The 18,447-nt window shown below is 36.7% G+C and overlaps 1 long non-coding RNA gene across 1 annotated transcript; it reads left to right on the forward strand.

The window, feature by feature from the left end:
* The first annotated feature begins 47 nt into the window (after positions 1-47).
* LOC141508141 (uncharacterized) lies at positions 48-17,780 on the forward strand. Its single transcript, XR_012474350.1, has 4 exons — positions 48-445; positions 6,093-6,172; positions 7,834-7,954; positions 15,271-17,780. It is a non-coding gene; the product is annotated as an uncharacterized LOC141508141 (long non-coding RNA).
* Positions 17,781-18,447: the final 667 nt, after the last annotated feature.

Consider the following 18,447-nt stretch of genomic DNA (forward strand, 5'->3'; position numbering starts at 1 on the left):
CGGAAGTCGCCGGGGCGGGCGGGAAAGCGAAGCCTGAGCCCGCCCCTTCCGGTCGCCTTCCGGGAATGCTCATTTATTCCCTATTTCCTAGGTTCTTTCTCCTTCTCCGTCTCTCCGAAGGCCGCCTCCCACCGCCCCTGCAGGCAGCTAGGCAGAAGGAAGTCTTCCTTTGTGAATGAGGCCGCCTTTGCGTGAGACCACAGAGGACGGCTGTGAGTGACCCCCTAGCCGAGGCCTAGGCCGCCGGGTCTCTCCCGGTGGAGATGGAAGGACAGACCTGAGGAGAGACAGAAGAGGAAGTGGCCCTGCCCCGATACTTCACAGCTTGGGTGCCCCGTGGATGTCCAGGCAACGAGAAGAAAACCAGAACTCCCAACCCCATCCCTTCTCCCCGTGCGGAGAATTTAAAATCCGAGGGCATGGATCAGTCTGGCAAGCTGAGGGGGTGCGTGAGTTGTGATGATGCTTGAAGAACAAGTCAGAAAATGTACAGGGGCAAACATGGAGTGCTGACGTATTTTTTAATCCCACTCGTAAGAGTTTAGTGTTCAGCCTGCAGCAGTAGTGTAAATAAAAAATCATTTTAAAAATCAGATAAGAGGTAGAGGTGTGCAGCTGGATGGGTCTGCCACTCTCCAAAACCAGTTAACAAATAAAAATATTTAAAACACATAAAAATTACATTTCAAAGCTAAATACAGCCATTCTTACATGTGGATTAGTATTACCTGTTTTTTGAGTTTGACACTACTACAGTGGACCAGAGAGTAAATCTTGAAGTTAGTTAGAAAATCCTGGCCCTGACATAATTAAAGGGAAAGTTTACTGAATTTCTCCAAGCTCCATCAACCCTTAAGAGTTACAAGTTGCAAACGAGTTGCTAATTTGTATCAGTAGATTCCCCCCAAGGAGAGATGACTCCCCAGAGCTCAAATCAAATAATAGGGTTAGAGGTTACCTGGAGTAGTTGAAGAGTTCAGAGATAAGAATAAAGAAGAATTGGGTATAAATACTTTTCTTGACACATTTAACTCTTTTTTAAAAAGGTTTTTGCAAGGCAATAGGGTTAAGTGGCTTGCCCAAGGCCACACAGCTAGGTAATTATTAAATGTCTGAGGTCGAATTTGAACTCGAGTACTCTATCCACTGAGCACCTAGCTGCCCCCTACACTTTAACTCTTGATTCTGGGCAAATCACTTAACCTCGATAAGCCTCAAGAAAATTTCTTGGGATTTATGTATTAAGCAAAGAGTTGAAGGTTGCTTTTGTAGAACCAGTTTCTGTTGAAGGAGTAACTATACAAGGATAAAATCAGATGCTGTAGGTTTTTTCCATTTTCAAAAAGACTAGAAGCTAGTAGCTTAAAACAATGTCTTGAGCAGTACTCCTTTTGGAGAGAAGTGGTCATGAACCCAAATATTCCAATGGTTTATATACAATTGTGTCATGAAATTTCTAACATATATTTGTATAATCAGAAAGTCATTTTTAAGAGAATTTGAACTAAGATAAACTCTTAAGATCTTTGATCCTATAGATAAGGACGCTAGCTAAGACTGGAATTGAGCACTTCTAACGTTGTTATTCCAACCATACCCCTACTAAAGACTAGACAATGTAAGTGAAGAAGAAAAGGATTGCTTCACAGGGAAATAAAGGCACCTGGTCAGTTAGATGGGTTCTAACTGAGGCTTTTCTTTGCTTTGATTTTGGTTCCTTGATAGGTAATAACCTTTTTTTCTTTTAGAATGAAGAGAATCCTAGGGATTTGACAGCTTTGGAGCATCAATTAGGAAGAATAGTTTAATCTGAATAGCTTGTTGACCCAGACAGATTTTATCCCTTAAGGGACTGTTTTTTTTTTTGGGGGGGGGTTTAGGTTTTTGCAAAGCAAATGGGGTTAAATGGCTTGCCCAAGGCCACACAGCTAGGTAATTATTAAGTGTCTGAGGCCAGATTTGAACTCAGGTACTCCTGACTCCAGGGCAGGTGCTCTATCCACTGCACCACCTAGTTACCCCATTAAGGGACTGTTTTGAGTGGATCAACCTATGAATGGATTTTATGCCTATTATGGCTTTTTAAAGCCTATTTTGGCTTTAAAAGGACAGATTGATATGCCAAGGTTCAGTCAGAAAAATTCTGAGGAGACATTGAAAGTATATTTTGGTCCCTGACATGCTGAGCCTTGGCAGGTGTTTTGGGAAATCCCTTTTTACTTTGGTCCCAGAGATAGCAGGCCAGAGAAATTACTGCAGTATGTTAGGAGAGATGGGGAACAATGATGGGAGTCAAAAGAGCTGTAGGAGTGGGGTGGCTGGGTGGTGCAGTAGATAGAGCCTGGGCCCTGGAGTCAGGAATACCTGGGTTCAAATCTGGCCTCAGACACTTAATAATTACCTAGCTGTGTGTCCTTGGGCAAGCCACTTAACCCCATTGCCTTGCAAAAAAAAAAAAACTAAAAAATTAAAAAAAAAAAGAGCTGTAGGAGTTACCGAATTGGGCCTGTAGTCAGAAAGAGTTGAGTTCAGAATGTGTCTTTAGACACTGACTAGTTGTGTGATCCTGGAAAAGTCATTTTACCTCTATTTGCCTCAGTTTTTTAAAATGCAAATTAGATATAATAGCACTTTCCTCTCTGGGTTGTTGTGAAGATCAAATGAGATGATAATTATACAGCATTTAACATTATGTCTGGCCAATAGTAAATTCTCCATAAATGTTAGCTATGGTTATTATTATTAAAGTCAGGAAGACAGGACTATCTTTTTTTTTTTTTAAATTAAAGGTAATAGTCTTTGTCCTTTGTTCAAACTCCACAATTCCCTCTTTGGATACTGATGGTATTCTCCATCACAGAGACCCCAAAATTGTCCCTAATTGTTGCACTGATGAAACGAGCAAGTTCATCAAGATTGGTCATCAACCCCATGTTGCTCTTAGGGTGTTCAACATTTTTTTCTGGTTCTGCTCATTTTGCTCAGGATCAGTTCATGCAAATCCTTCCAGGCTTCTCTGAATTCCCATCCCTCCTGGTTTCTAATAGAACAATAGTGTTCCATAATATACATATGACACAATTTGTTCAGCCATGCCCCAATTGATGGATATTCACTCAATTTCCAATTCTTTACTACCACAAATAGTGCTGCTATGAATATTTTTGTACAAGTGATGTTTTTTTTACCCTTTTTCATGATCTCTTCAGGGTTTAGACCCAGTAGTATTATTGCTAGATCAAAAAAGGGTATGCACATTTTTATTGCCCTTTGGGCAATAAATATTTTATCCTGGAGGCACTAGGGATCCTCTGGAGAATGATTTGGAAAGATTTGTTCCTTAGGAAGATTATTTTGACAGCAATGTGATTGAGGGTTAGAAGGCAAGGAGACCAGTTAGGAGATTGCTCTCCAGAAAGGTTGGATGAGTTTACAGCTCCAACAACAATGCATTAGTATCCCAGATTTCCCACATCCCTTCTAGTATTGATCATTGTGTTTTTCTGGTCATATTTTCCAGTCTGAGAGGTGTGAAGTGGTACTTCAGAGATGCTTTAATTTGCATTTCTCTCTTTCTAGTGTTTTTAATATGAATGGGATGTTGTATTTTATTAAAGGCTTTTTCAGCATCTATTTAACTAATCATATGATTTCTGTTGGTTTTGTTATGTTTAATTATGTTGAGTTGTTTTCCTGATATTGAACCATCCCTACCTACCTGGTATAAATCCTACCTGATCATGGTGAATTATCCTAGTAATAATTTGCTGTAATCTCTGCTAAAATTTTATTTAATATTTTTGCATCAAAGTTCATTAGGGAGATTAGTCTATAATTTTCTTTGCTTTGGTTCTTCCTGGTTTAGCTATCAGTACCATATTGGTATCATATCAGGAATTTGGCAGAACTCCTGTTTTTTTAAAATTAGTTTATGTTAAATAGGATTAATTGTTCCTTTTTTGTGGCATTTGCTAATTTTTTTTCTCTTTTTTCTTTAATATTTATTTTCATTTTATACAAATAATGTTTTTATACATTAATAAAATATTCTTGTTTAAGAGTAAACAATATACCCCCTCCCTCCAAAAAATATAGACTCGCTTGAGCGATAAAGTAAAGGGGAGAGAAAAAAATTGAAATTAAAATTTAAAAAATAATAGTAATAATTGTAGGCATGGCCAGTTGGCAGAATAGATGGATCACCAGCCCTGGAGCCAGGAGCACCCAAACCCAAATCCAGCCCCAGACACCCAACAATCACCCAGCTGTGTGATATGCAAGCCACCCCAGCCCCACTGCCCTGCAAAAACCAAAAAAAGAAAAAAAAAGACCCAAAATAACATAAAAATAATAACAGCAGTAGGGGTGGCCAGGTGGCAGACAGAGCACTGGCACTTGAGCTGGGAGCCCCCAGGTCCAAATCCAGCCTCAGACACCCAATGATCACCCTGCTATGTGGCCCCAGGCAGGCCACCCAGCCCCATTTGCCCTGCACCCCCCCAAAATAATAATAAATAATAAATGTGCTTCAGTCTGTATTTCAACACCACCAACTGTTGTGGGTGGATCACATTCTTTATGATAAGTCCATCACAAAAGTTACTTCCATATTTTTCCACCATTGCCACTGCTGATCACAACTCCCTCCTTTCATATTTCTCCACTACCATGCACTATATTTTCTCTCTCCTCTCACTCTGACTCTGATGTAGAGTAGCTGGCTGGCACAGCAGACAGATCCCTGGCCCTGGGGCCAGAGCCCCCATACCACCCCTTAGGCCTAGCATCCACCTGGCCCTATGGTCCTGGACAGGCCATCCAATCCCAGCCCCTTGAGTAGGAGAACTGCCTCACTGGGTCCCTCTGTGACTTCTGTCTCTCGAAATTGTAGTTAGAGTCCTTAGTTTATAAGTTTTATGGAAGAGCGCCTAAGAGACATCCTCTTGTAGCCATCTTGGCTCCACCAATTAATTGTTCCACTACTCCAATTAATTGTTCCCTAAATGTTTGCTAGAATTCACTTGTAAATCCATCTGGACCTGGAGACATTTTCTTAAGGAATTTATTGATGATTTTTTCAATTTTTTTTCTGAAATATATTTAAATATTTTATTTCCTCTAATGTTAATCTAGGCATTTTGTGTTTTTGTAAATATTCATCCATTTCACTCAGGTTATCCAATTTATTGGCATACAGTTCAGCAAAGTGTAACTTGTCACTAAAGAAATGCAAAATATAAATAAATGGCCAGTAGCCTAGCTCACTTGTACCACTGGTACCCTTTTGATGTCTAGAGAAATTAAGTTAGGTCCCCCATGAAAGGATTTAGATGACAACTGCACAGGATGGATGGGTGAGTGCTACCATTGTTTTGAGAAATAATAATGGAAAGACAATTGTGGAGGGCCGAAGCTAAGGACTTGATATTTTATCCTGGAGGCACTAGGGATCCTCTGGAGAATGATTTGGGAAGATTTGTTCCTTAGGAAGATTATTTTGACAGCAATGTGATTGATGGTTAGAGGGCAAGGAGACCAATTAGGAGACTTTTCAAGAAATAGTTTTGACAGGTGATATGAAAGGGCTTAACTGTGGCAGGTTGGTACCTCCTCTGCAATGGAGACACAGCAATAATGGTTCATGTCATTGATGTACCACTAGTTGATTATTTCATGTCACATAACTATATATTCTAGTCCATAAGAACTCATAGCTCTTTCTTGTACACAAAATGCCATCTCTCACCTCAGTCTGTGCCTCATACAAATTGATCCTCCTATGCCTATGGCTATACTCTTTTCCTCACCTCTGCCTCCTTTAGAAAATTACTTAGGGGCCCTCATCGTGATCTTCCAAGCTAACAATGACCTCCCTCTTCAAGTTTTTTTCCCAAATATATTTTGTATTTTGTATTTATCTGTTTATTGTTATATTCTTCCCTCATGCCACCCTCCCTCAGAACAGAAAATTTTGGGGTTTTTTCCCTCTTTGTATCCTCAGAATTTGACATAGTTTCTTGAACAAAGTAGATGGTTAATAAAGCTTTGTTGAATTAAATCAAAGACTCAGCTCTGTTATCATTTCTTTCCAGAATTTTCTAGCATTTTGTCTTGAAAACAATGTGAAACCAACTTGTGACCCATAAATAACTTGCCCATGATCACACAGCTGGTAAGTATATAAGACCAGATTTAATTAAACTCAGGAAGATGAGTCTTCCTGACTCCAGATCTAGCACTTTATCCACTGTGCCAGCTAGCTGCTCATTCCAGAACTAGGTAACTGTTATTTCAGAAGTAATACTTACATTTTGATTCTTTAAATATATATATTTTTCCTTTTTTCTTGTTATAAAAATATATTCTATTAAAATAGTTTGACATATCACTACCTACTAAAATAAATTTATATAATCATATTTGACATAAAGTAAAATTTTAAAGAATTTCAGGCTTTATTCTGAGTAATATAAACTAAATGTTGAGTTACAAAATTTACTTTCTTTCACATCCTGAGTCAGAGGATGTGTTTACTTTGGGAATTTAGGATCAAAAAGCAGCTTAATAGTACAAAAATCTGTCTGGCCAACTCCTGACTTTTGGGTGCTAAAGCATTCCAACTGAGAGCCTGCCAAGGTTGTACTGGATGTGTCAGTCACTTGACCCCAACATTGTGATGTCATTGATTCTCTTTGAGAAGAAAGAAAGAATAAATAGCAACAATTGAGAGCTTTAATTTAGCTATTTTTTTTTAAACTCAAAATCTAGCTTTCTGATTCTCCTTGTTTATGGTTTGAAGTTCAAAGAATGTGGAAGCATTACCCGCCAATGACTTTTCACTTACTTTCAGGATAAAGCTTGTTTGCTTCCATAGCAACTGTTTCGAGGTACTACATAACTGGTTTTTGAAACTTCAAGTTATTTTGCATATGATTAGATAATGTGATCAAAAGCTCCTTGAAGACAAGAACATTTAAAGTATCTTGCTTCCTTTATCTCCTCCCCCATATGGGGCCTAGCAGAGTGCCAGGGATAAAGGTGGTATCCAGTTTGGGGTAGAGGTGATACTAATTCATGAGGTCTATAATAACAACTCTCATTTATATAGCATTCTAAGCTTTTTATTTGCTATGCAACCATAACTATTTGGGTTTGGGGTTTTTTTTTGGCAAAGATCTTGGAATGGTTTGCTGTTTCTTTCTCCAGCTCATTTTACTGATGAGTAAACTGTGGCAAATAAGATTAAGTGACTTGCCTAGGATAACACAATACATTTCTGAAGTCAGATTTGAATTCAGGAAGATGAGTCTTCCTGACTCTTTTCCACTGTGCGATTTTCCTTATAATAGCCCTGTGAAGTCCAATTATTTTTATTTTGCTAATCATTATTATTTATTCATGTTTTTAATGTTGCTTTAAGGTTACAAAATTAACTTCTCACAAATAAGTAGATTATATAAATATTTCTTAAGTAAAAGTTGCTGCTAATGGGCCCTCCCTCTGAGAAGATATAGGCAGAGACAAACCATGAAGACATCTGGCATCTATATCCCCACATTTGTGAATTTCTTCTCTTGTCTTTGTGGTAAGCAGTGGTGGACACTAGAAGTCCACTACATTCTTTCCATGCTGTTGCCCATCATCACTTGAAGTTTGCTATTTCTTGCTATTTGCTTTCATTGCAGTCCAAGTTGGTGTAACAAAAGACATTCTGTAACAAATGCTAAAGAGTTGCAAGAGTAGAGCCTAAGCCTGTGGAGTACATATAGACCCAAGGTTTTGTAGTCATGAGACTAACCAGCTTCCCCTTGTGTGAATGCTTCTATGTTGTAGACCAAATTGGCAGCTACTATGAATTCACAGCCACTGATGAGATCATATAGGGAAACTGTTGAGTCCCTTTCCTGGACTCTTATGTTGAGTCCCACTTCTGGACTCCTTCAGTCTTCCCCAGGTAAGTGTTAGAAGGGTGGGAGACAAGGAAGACAAGTACTCTATGGAGATCTCCAAGTGCTCCATTTATTTACCCAAACACCAGTGTTTAAATACCTTTCCAGTCTCAAATCCACTCCCACTCCTGTGGCACTTTAGCAAGCTAAGACTCTGGTGTTTAAGGATACCAGGTGAAGATAATTTACAATGCTCCCATACACAACAGTTCCTAACAGGAAACCCCAATTCTTCTTTGCTTCCTCTTATTTCCTCTATTCACAAAACCAATACCAATGAATTCCAAATACAGAATACCTTCCTTTAATCTTTTCCCAATATCTGTTAGGGAAAAGGGGTAGAAGGACAGTATGGTGAGGGGAGAAGGGGAAAGGAGAAAATCAGGAGAAGCAATTTCTTTACAATATTTTCCTTTGTGATCTTTATGGTTCTTTATTTGCTTAGTTTTAATAAGCTATATAGCTACCAAAAAGACATCAAGGTTTTTTTCTTTTTCTTCAATAATTTATTTTTCCCAATTATGTATGAAAACAGTTTTTAACATTCATTTTTTAAAATGTTGAGTTCCAAATTATCTCTTCCCTTTCTCCCCTCTATTCCCATTGAGAAGGCAGGCAATTTTGTAAGTTATACATTAGTCATGCAAAATACTTCCCCATTGGTCATATTGTAAAACACAGACCAAACAAGAAAACTAAGGCTTTAAATTTATGTTTTATTCTGTATTCAAATTCCATCAGTTCTTTCTCTGGAGGTGGGGCCATTTTTCATCATTAAGTCCTTCAGAATTGTCTTGGATCGTTGTGTTGCTGAGAATAGCTAAGTCATTCACGGGTGATCAGTTTTGTTTCTATGAATTTTTATGATGATTATGTTTGTCCTTTGTCCTCAAAGAAGACCATGACATCAGGGAGATGATGTCATGACAAACACATGAATTGGATTTAAATGAGGGGGTGCTGTGCTAAGTCATCAACCTCACTTTCTCCTTGAACCATCTGGGTTCAGTGGACAGATATGAATTGAAACAACTGGAGATGGTCCTGGATGTGACGCTAACAGGGTTAAGCGGCTTGCCCAAGGTCACACAGCTAGTAAAGTGCCAGGTATCTGAGGCTGTATTCAAACTCCTGTCCTCCTGACTCCAAGACGCCACTGTGCCACCTAGCTGCCCTTGAATTTTTAAGAATGAAGATTGGTCAATTGAAATTAGATTTCCCAGATATGAGCTTGAAGCAAAACTGCTGGGAGAACTGATTGAGATTCCACCCCCAAGTTCTTTAGTTAAGAGTGAAGTTCTACTTCTTTTTCCCAGATGGAATTTTTTTTTTTATCCAGACACTGAGGTCACTAAATCTGTCCACCTGTTCTTATGGTGGCAGAGGAAGCAGGCTAAGAGTTTGTGGGTGAGCTCTTTCTAGTGAATAGCTGGCATAATGCCCAGCCTTTGGAAAAGCATCATGAATCCTCAAAGAATGCCCATACACAACCACTGGACTGACAGCTAGAGTGTCTCAGTAACACTACCCAGTGAACAAATTATATATTATACATTCTGCTTAATTAAATATTATACTCCCTTGATTAATTAATGAATTGCTATATGCCAGCCTATGCTAAGCATTAATATTACAAAGACAAAAACATGGTTCCTGCCTCAAGCAGCTCACATTCTAGTTGGGGAGACAACATGCAAGTGGCTAGGCACATAGAGCTATATGTGTAGAATATATTGATTATATATGTATCTATCATGCTATGTAGTTAGATGATAATCAGAGTAAATTTATACAAGGAAATCAGGAAATGAAGGTGAGAGAGGAAGAGGATTCCAGGTATGAGTTACAGTCAGTAAAAAGACAAAGAGAAAATATTGAATAACCTGTGGGAAGAGCTATAAGACTAATTTATTCAAATTATAGAATATTTGGCAAGATGGAGATTGAAAATATAGGAAGGAGCTAGTTTGTGAAGGACCTTAAAATTGAGCAGAGCATTTTATATTTATACTGGAGGAGCTAATAGAGTACATTTGAATAAGAGTTTCATGATCAGACCCTTACTTTAGGAAATCATTTTGGCAACTGAGAAGAAGATAGACTGTAGCAGGCATACCAGTTTAGAAGTCTATTGCACACAACATGGCTATCATGGAAATGTTTTGCATGATTACACATTTTTAACCTATATCAAATAACTTACTTTCTCAATAAGGGAGAGTGGGATGGGAGGAAGGGAAAGAATTCATGTTAAAAACTTTTTACATGTAACCAGGGAAAAAATAAAATTTATAAAAAAGGGGAAAAAATCTATTGCAATTATCCATTCATGAGATGATGAGAGCATGAAAAGCACAGAGTTTTGTGAATGAAGAAAAGGACACATATATACTAGATGCCATGAAGGCTGGTAATGAGAAAATTGAGAATGAAAATTTAAAGGGATTGTCTGTTTTGTTTTGAATGTGTTGAATTTATAATGTCTTTAAGGTTAACTAGTTTGAGATGTCCAAAAGGAAATTCATGATGTAAAACTGAAGCTAAAGAGAGAGATGGATATGTAGATCTGGGAATGCTCTTCAAGGAGATGATGATTGAACCTATTGGGATTGGATGATTTAGCAAGCAAGAGAGTGTACTAGAGTAGTAACAACAATATCAGAAGAGAGAAAGAAGAGCAGTTCAGAAATGGTGCAAAGGTGAAGTCAACAGGCCTTGGCAACAGTTTGGATATGGTGAGTAAGGTTATGATAAGGACTATAATGTTGCTCTCCATAATAATAGGGGAAGTAGGAGACAGGGAGGATTTAGGGGGAAAGATCATGTGTTCTGTTTTGGACATTTTGAGTTTATGATGTCTTCTGGACATATACTTTGAGTATCTCACCTGAAAGGCAGTTGGAGATGGGAGACTGAAATCACTAGAAAGTTTTGGGCAAGATAGGTAAAAATATGTAAATCATCAGGACAGGAGTGGTAATTAAATCCATCCCATTAGATCACCAGGTGAAGTAATATAAAGAGAGTTAAGGGGCCAGAACAATACCCTGAAGGACACTTATGGTTAGAAGGCATGATCTGAAAGAGGATCCAGCAAAAGAAATAAAAAAGGGAATAGAGAGGTAGAAGAATCAAGAGAGAACAAATCTAGAAAGAAAGAGTATCAAGGAAAAGAGGGTAGTCATCAGTGTCAAAGATTGAATAGAAGTCAAGGAAAATGAGGACTGAGAAAAGACCACTGAATTTGACAAATTAAGCATTAATTAGTAACTTTGAAGAGAGCAGCTAAGTTGTACAGTGGTTAGAGCACAAGCCTTAAGAGTCAAGAGGATTGGAGTTAGAATACAGACGCAGATATTTGACAATTACTAGCTGTGTGACCTTGAGCAAATCACTTAAGTGTGACTGCCTCACATCCAAGATCATCTCCAGTCATCCTGATTCTTATCTGGCCATTGGACCCAGATGAACCGGAGAAAAAGGGCAATTAGTGACTTTGCACAGTACCCCCTCATTCAAATCCAATTCATGTGCTTGGGTATCACCTCTCCAATGTCATGGTCTTCTTTGACATCAGTAAGTTTGAAGAAAGAAGTTTCAGAAGATGGAAAAGTATGGAAGTCACATTGTAAGTTTAGAAGACAGTGAGGATAAAAAGTGAAAAACTTATGGAAGATGGATTTTTTTAGGATTATTGCTACAAAGGACAGAAGAGATATAGAATGCTAATAGAAATGGAAGGATCAGTGAGAGTTGTTTCAGAATGGGGGAGTCATGGATAAGCCTGTGGTTAGTAAAAATTGAGCCAATAGAAGGAAAAATTTGAAAATAAGTGAAAGAATGGGGATATCAACAGCAGCTTTGAGAAGAGGGATCTCTGGCCAGAAATGGAATGTTCTTGACAAAAAGATTAGTGAATGATTTTTATACTGGAAATGACAAGAAAATGGCAGAGAGTTAACACTCAAGATAATTATAGAGCTCCTAATTACTCCGCTAATGACTTCAAATCACCTAGTCTGGATGAACTTCATCAGGTCTTTAAAGAACTGGCAGATAGGATTATTTTTTTTTAGGTTTTTTTGCACAGCAATGGAGTTAAGTGGCTTGCCCAAGGCCACACAGCTAGGTAATTATTAAGTGTCTGAGGCTGGATTTGAACTCAGGTACTCCTGACTCCAGGGCCGGCCCTCTATCCACCGCGCCACCTAGCTGCCCTCCAGATAGGATTATTGAGCCACTAAGCCATTGAATCAGATGTCAGTAGTATCTAGAATATCATGGAGAATGTGAACAATGCCATAGAACCAGAAATGCTTCAATTTTCCATTTTTTTTAAAAAGGAAGAAACTAATAGAGTCTGCAAGCTATGGGTCTGAGAAGGTTTATTAGATGTCAGTGAACAACTAGAAAATGAAGTGTTGATTCCAGAGAACTTGCATGGCTCTATCAAAAACAGTTTGTTCCTGGGGCAGCTAGGTGGCGCGGTGGATAGAGCGCTGGCCCTGGAGTCAGGAGTACCTGAGTTCAAATCCAGCCTCAGACACTTAATAATTACCTAGCTGTGTGGCCTTGGGCAAGCCACTTAACCCCATTGCCTTGTAAAACAAACAAACAAACAAAAAAAAAGTTTGTTCCTGAGGAACCTCATTTATTTTTTTTTGACAGGATTATTAAACCAGTACATCAGGGAAAACATTTACAGACACATTTTTTCCTGGATATTGACAGATTATCTCATGCTATTTTTGTTGAAATGATGAAGAGATGTGAGAGCTACACAATTAAATGAAATCAAGAATTATTTAAAAGTTTGGACTTAAAGAATAGTTGGATTTATTTAAAAGCACTTGGATATCAGCTTGGAACTATCCATGGTATAGTTTAATTTAAAATTCATTTCAAAGACTTGGACAAAGCCTTAGATGGCTTGCTTCCCAAATTTGGAGAGAACGCAAAAAAGGACAGGGAGTACTAATTAACTGGATGATAGTATCTACAGATATCTTGACGGTGTGGCTCAGGGGTCAGCAAACTATATCCTATGGGCCAAATACAACCTATTGCCTGTTTTTGCATAAAAATGGTTGTTACACTTTTAAAAATTGTACAATACAATGTAAAAAACACTCTTAGTTGATGAACTATACAAAAACAAGTCGTGATATAGTTAGCTAATTTCTGGTGTAGCATATTGGGCTGAATCTAAGCAGATTAAATTTAATAACTCATTACAGATAGGAAAAAATACTTCAAAGTACAGATGAGTAATGCTTAATTAGAAAATAACGTATAAGCATATGACTGCCAACAATGTATGCATAATGTATGCTTCCAGGAAGAAGACATGCTAGTTCTATCACACACTGCTCTGTTCAGAACTCATCTTGAATACAATTTTAAGTTCTGAATACCATAAAGAAGAGCATTGATAGACTGATGAACGTACATGAAGGACAACAAGGAAGATAGATATATTTTTTGGATCTGAGTCTATGCCACATTAAGAGTGGTTGGACCTGAGGACATTTGATTGAAAAATAGAAAACTCAGGGAAAATATAACCGTATTCAATTATCTGCAGGGGTGTTAAATGGAAAAGGAATTAGACTTGTTCTGATTGACTCCAGATGGCAGAACCAAGAACAATAGGTGGAAATTTAAAAGGGGGGAAAAAACTTCCAAACAATTATAGAAGGAAATGAAATAAGCATTTATTAAAACCCTAATATGTTCCATGAACTTTGTAAAACAAACATTTATAAACATTGCAAATATTATCTCTTTTTTTTTAGATTTTATTTATTTTGAGTTTTACAATCTTTCCCCTAATCTTGCTTCCCTCCCTGCACCCCACACAGAAGGCAGTCTGTTAGTCTTTACTGCAAATATTATTTCATTGGAAAGTACACCTAGCATGGAGCTGTTGGCAACTTCTAAATTCATTTACCCTAAGAAAATCCTAGTTTCCCCTTCCTAATTTTGGTTGTGATAATAATTTGATTTAGTTGGATTTCACCTTAACTTATTTTCTCCTCTACTGCTATTCTCTATTTTAATGAAGTACTTTCCTCATAATATTATGTCATCCTTCTCTATTAAGTTTTACAGATATGTTTATACTCCAGACCAGTTGTTGCTGGCTCTCATGTCTTTCCATGTGGCATAGGGAGCTTACATTTTTTGATTAGGATGGCCTCAGGGTTCTGTCAATTTCTTCATTGTGATGTCTGCTTTATATATATGCTAAATACCTGTTAAAAATTGAGTATTAGACTGCATCAGAAAAGTAATCTCATTAGCTGATCTGGCCTCCTTCAACAGAAGGCTGGTTGTCACAGATGTAGAACAATGTGTAAGTAATTAATTAGAAATTGATCTTTAAAGGCCATATGACATGCTACCTTACTGGAGCAGGACAGTTTTTCCATTTTATGAGATTGTTTATTTGGCACTTGGATCAAGCCAATCAGCAGGATTATGAGTATAATGATACTTCTTGAAGTCTGAGTTGACTGGATACAGCCTTTTCTCTTGCTGAAGGAATGAGCTTGACCTCTACATCTAATCCTGAGAGTTTGTGCCATAGAGGTTAAGTATACCCTTGTTAAAAATGCCTTACTTATCTTTTCTAAATTCACTATAGACTACCTGCTACTTATACACTGAGAATTCTTCCTATAAAGGCTTGTTTTTGAATATTTATTGAGTATGTTACAGAGATTGTTTATCAGAATGGAAGAGAACACAGATATTTCTTACATGATCATCAACAAATATGGGCCGAGCATGTCACTGTGACAGGTACTCATTAATTCATTAACAGAGCTATCGTAGCCAGTTAGAATAGTCAGAGATAAATTCTGATGATGACTAGCCATGATACTAGAATATTAACAAAGAAGAATATCACTCACTTCTGACAAAGAGATGCTAGACTCTCTGTAAAATGAGGCGTTTTTTTGTTGTGATCAATATGAGAATGTTATATGTGTTTGATCATACAAATTTGTTACAAGATTTTTGTTTTTAATTTGAGGGAGAGAGGAGGTAGACGGCAAGAAAAAATGTTCATAGATTGAAAAAATATTGAAAAAATTAATACCACAAAAGAGAACTTTTTTCAAAAGTCAAAGTCCACCTCAAATGCAATGATTGCCATGAGTTGATTTTTATTTAAAGTGATTACTCTTGCAAAATACCACATTATAATAATAATGATAATAATAATAACAATAAATCACATATAAATTACCTTAATGTTTACCAAGTGCTTCCTCTCAACAACATGTTAAATGTTGGTATTATCCCCATTTTGCAGAAAGAAGAAGCAGAATTGGAAAGGTAAAACAACTTAATCCTATGATCCCACAAGCCAGTAAGTATCAAAGTTAGGAATCAAACAAAGGTCTTTTCCCTCAGTGACTTGTGTTCATTCCACTATACCACACAGCCTCTCTTTAGGAATGATTAAATCTCAAGTGAAAACCCAATTTAACTGTTCAGACAGAGGTAGTCTGTGTTTAGACATAGATATTGTTCTGTAGCCTGTGGAATCAAACAACTGATTTTTTGGTAGGGAGGGGGATCATCTGCTTCACTCCTTCATTTTACAGATATAAAAACTAAGGCCTAGCATGGTTAAATGATTTGTGGAAAATCACATGTAAAAAATTGCAGAGCTAGGTTTGTAGTTTGAATTGTTTGGTGATGTTTTGATTTGCCCATTGTCCCAGAGCTAGCATGAAATCTAACTTGAATCCAAGTCTTACTGACTCTAAGACTGGCTTCCTATCACCACCATACCACAACTTCTCCAGACACATACATTTTCTTTCTTTTTTAAAATTAAATTTTAAATTTTTTAAATTTATGGGATAAAAGCATACTTTCTAAGGGAAGAAGTCCTTCTTTGCAAGTATACATAAAAATTATATTAACATGTAAGTTGCCATCAAATAATATATAATCTGATTCACCAAAGAATATCTTTGGTATCTGAGGCACATCCCATTCATCATTCCTTCCTGTTTGTTGACTTTTATATTCAGATACATGAATATATGTGATATGTTTCAGATATGTGAAGCTGGTTCATGCTAATTTAAACTTCTCTGCTCCACTCTTTCTACCTTGTTATCTTTATACCCTGATCCATGTTCGTCCTGATATAAACTTCTACAGCAGTTGTGGACAATATGGTTTCTAAATTCTTTCCCTGCCCCCTCTTATTAATAATACTTGACTTCTTTCCTTCCTACCTCATTGTGTGCCTCAACTCTAGTCCTCCTCACTCTTCTTGGAGCTTCTTCATGGAGGGGATTCCCAGTGTACTCTACAGTAGATGCCTTAGAAAGCTAGAAAAATACAGTGTCTTCGGTCGCTTTCACAACGTTAGATTTCCTTCAGAATTATCAATGTGATCATATTTTTGTATATCTCATCATCTATGTCAGTAAATGAAGAAACTTAATCCATTATGATTTATTTAAAGAGGTCAATAATCCCCATTGTAAGTGAAACAAGGTACATATGCCCTTTTTCAATGTACAAAATAGAAAGATAAAGATTCAACAGTATCAATTTATAAAGGTTTTTTTACATTCTAAATTTGAATACCAAATTAAATTAACATTTCCATATAAAAACTGAATATAAAAAGATGATTACATGTGAAATCATGAATATTATATATGTACTAGTATTAGAAAAGAAAGAAAGAAAGGAGATGAGAGGAAAGAATTTTGAGTATCATATACCTATATTGGCATAAAGGAAAGGAAGAAAAAGGAAAGAAAATATGCTTTATATATACATTATATGCATTATAACTGGAGATGGATATTATATTTCATCATGAATCATTTGGAATTTTGGGTGGTTATTATATTGATCAGAGTTACTATATCTTTCAAAGTTGATTATCTTTACAATATTATTGTTTCAAGTCATTCCCCAATTGATAAATGGTCAAAGGATATGAATAGACAGTTTTCAAATGAAGAAATTAAAGCTATATATAATCATATCAATAAGTCATTATTAATTAGAGAAATGCAAATTAAAACAATTATGAGGTATCACCTCGTACCTATGAGATTGGCTAAGGAAAAATGATCAATGTTGGAGAGGTTATGGGAGGACTGGAACTTTAATGCATTGCTGGTGGAGTTGCAAACTGATCCAATCATTATGGAGAGCACTATGGAACTATTCCCAAACAGCAATAAAACTGATCATACCCTTTGACCCAATAATTCCAATAGTAAGTCTAAATTCAGAAGAAATCATGAAAAAATGGGAAAAGCTCCATTTGAACAAAAATATTCATAGTAGCTCTTTTTGTAGTGACAAAGAATTGGAAATTGAAGGGATGCCCATTAATTGGGGAATGGCTAAACAAGTTATGGTATATAAATATTATAGAATACTATTGTTCTATAAGAAACTGAATGGTCGGACTCTACAGAAGCATGGAATGAATTAGAAGATCTGATACTGAGTGAAGGGAAGAGAAACAAGACAACAATGAACACATTAACAACATTGTGAGATGATCAATCTTAATGGAAGCAGCTCTCAGCAGTTCAGAGAGCTAGGACAATCCTATTAGACCAGCTACAGAAAATGTCATCCCCATCCAGAGGAAGAAAAATAAAACAAAACAAAACAAAAAAACCCTTCAGAATCTGATGAACCCTACATTCACTTTAAAACATTATTTTATGTATTTATTTCCCCTTAATCCTAATTCGTCATACTGAAAATGACTAATCTGTAAACATATTTAACACAAATGTGTATGTACAATATTCACTTGACTGTTCAATGCTGAGGGGAGGGGGGTGGGAAGGGAGGGTGGAAGGAAATTATGTAACTTAAAAACATACATAAGCATATGGATAAATGTTGAAAAACGTTCATAATATGTATTTGGAAAAGTAAAATATCAATTTAAAAAACAAAAAAAGATATTGTTGGTTTCCAAAAAAAATCTCTCCACTGTCTCTATCCACTTCCCTTTGGATCAGTTCATACAAGACTTCCCAGGATTTACTGAAACTATTCATTCCTTTCATTTTTTTATAGCACAATACTATTACATCACATTCATATGCCCTAACTTGCTTAGCTGTTTCTCAACTGATAGACGTCTTTTGTTTTTCAGTTTTCAGCACCACAAAAGAGCTGCTACAAATATTTTGTATATATGGTTTTTCCCCCTTTATATAATCTATTTTGGATATTCCAAAACCCCAATGTATTTTCTAGGATAACTATTTTTGTAGCTAAGAGTTCTCCATACTGTACACATGAAGTTGATTATTTTGAACTCAGGTAAAAAGTTTTATAGTAATTCCTGTCAAGTTGAAGCCTCCTTGATTTGGCCTAGCACCATAGTCCATTGAAATCTTTTTGGTTTCTGACTGTCATTTGAATAGGCCATTTTTAGCTTTGTGTCATTTGAAAAAATGATGAATATGCCATCTGTGACTTT

This window comes from Macrotis lagotis, chromosome 1 (assembly GCF_037893015.1).
Source record: "Macrotis lagotis isolate mMagLag1 chromosome 1, bilby.v1.9.chrom.fasta, whole genome shotgun sequence".
In the NCBI taxonomy this organism is placed as follows: Eukaryota; Metazoa; Chordata; class Mammalia; order Peramelemorphia; family Peramelidae; genus Macrotis; species Macrotis lagotis.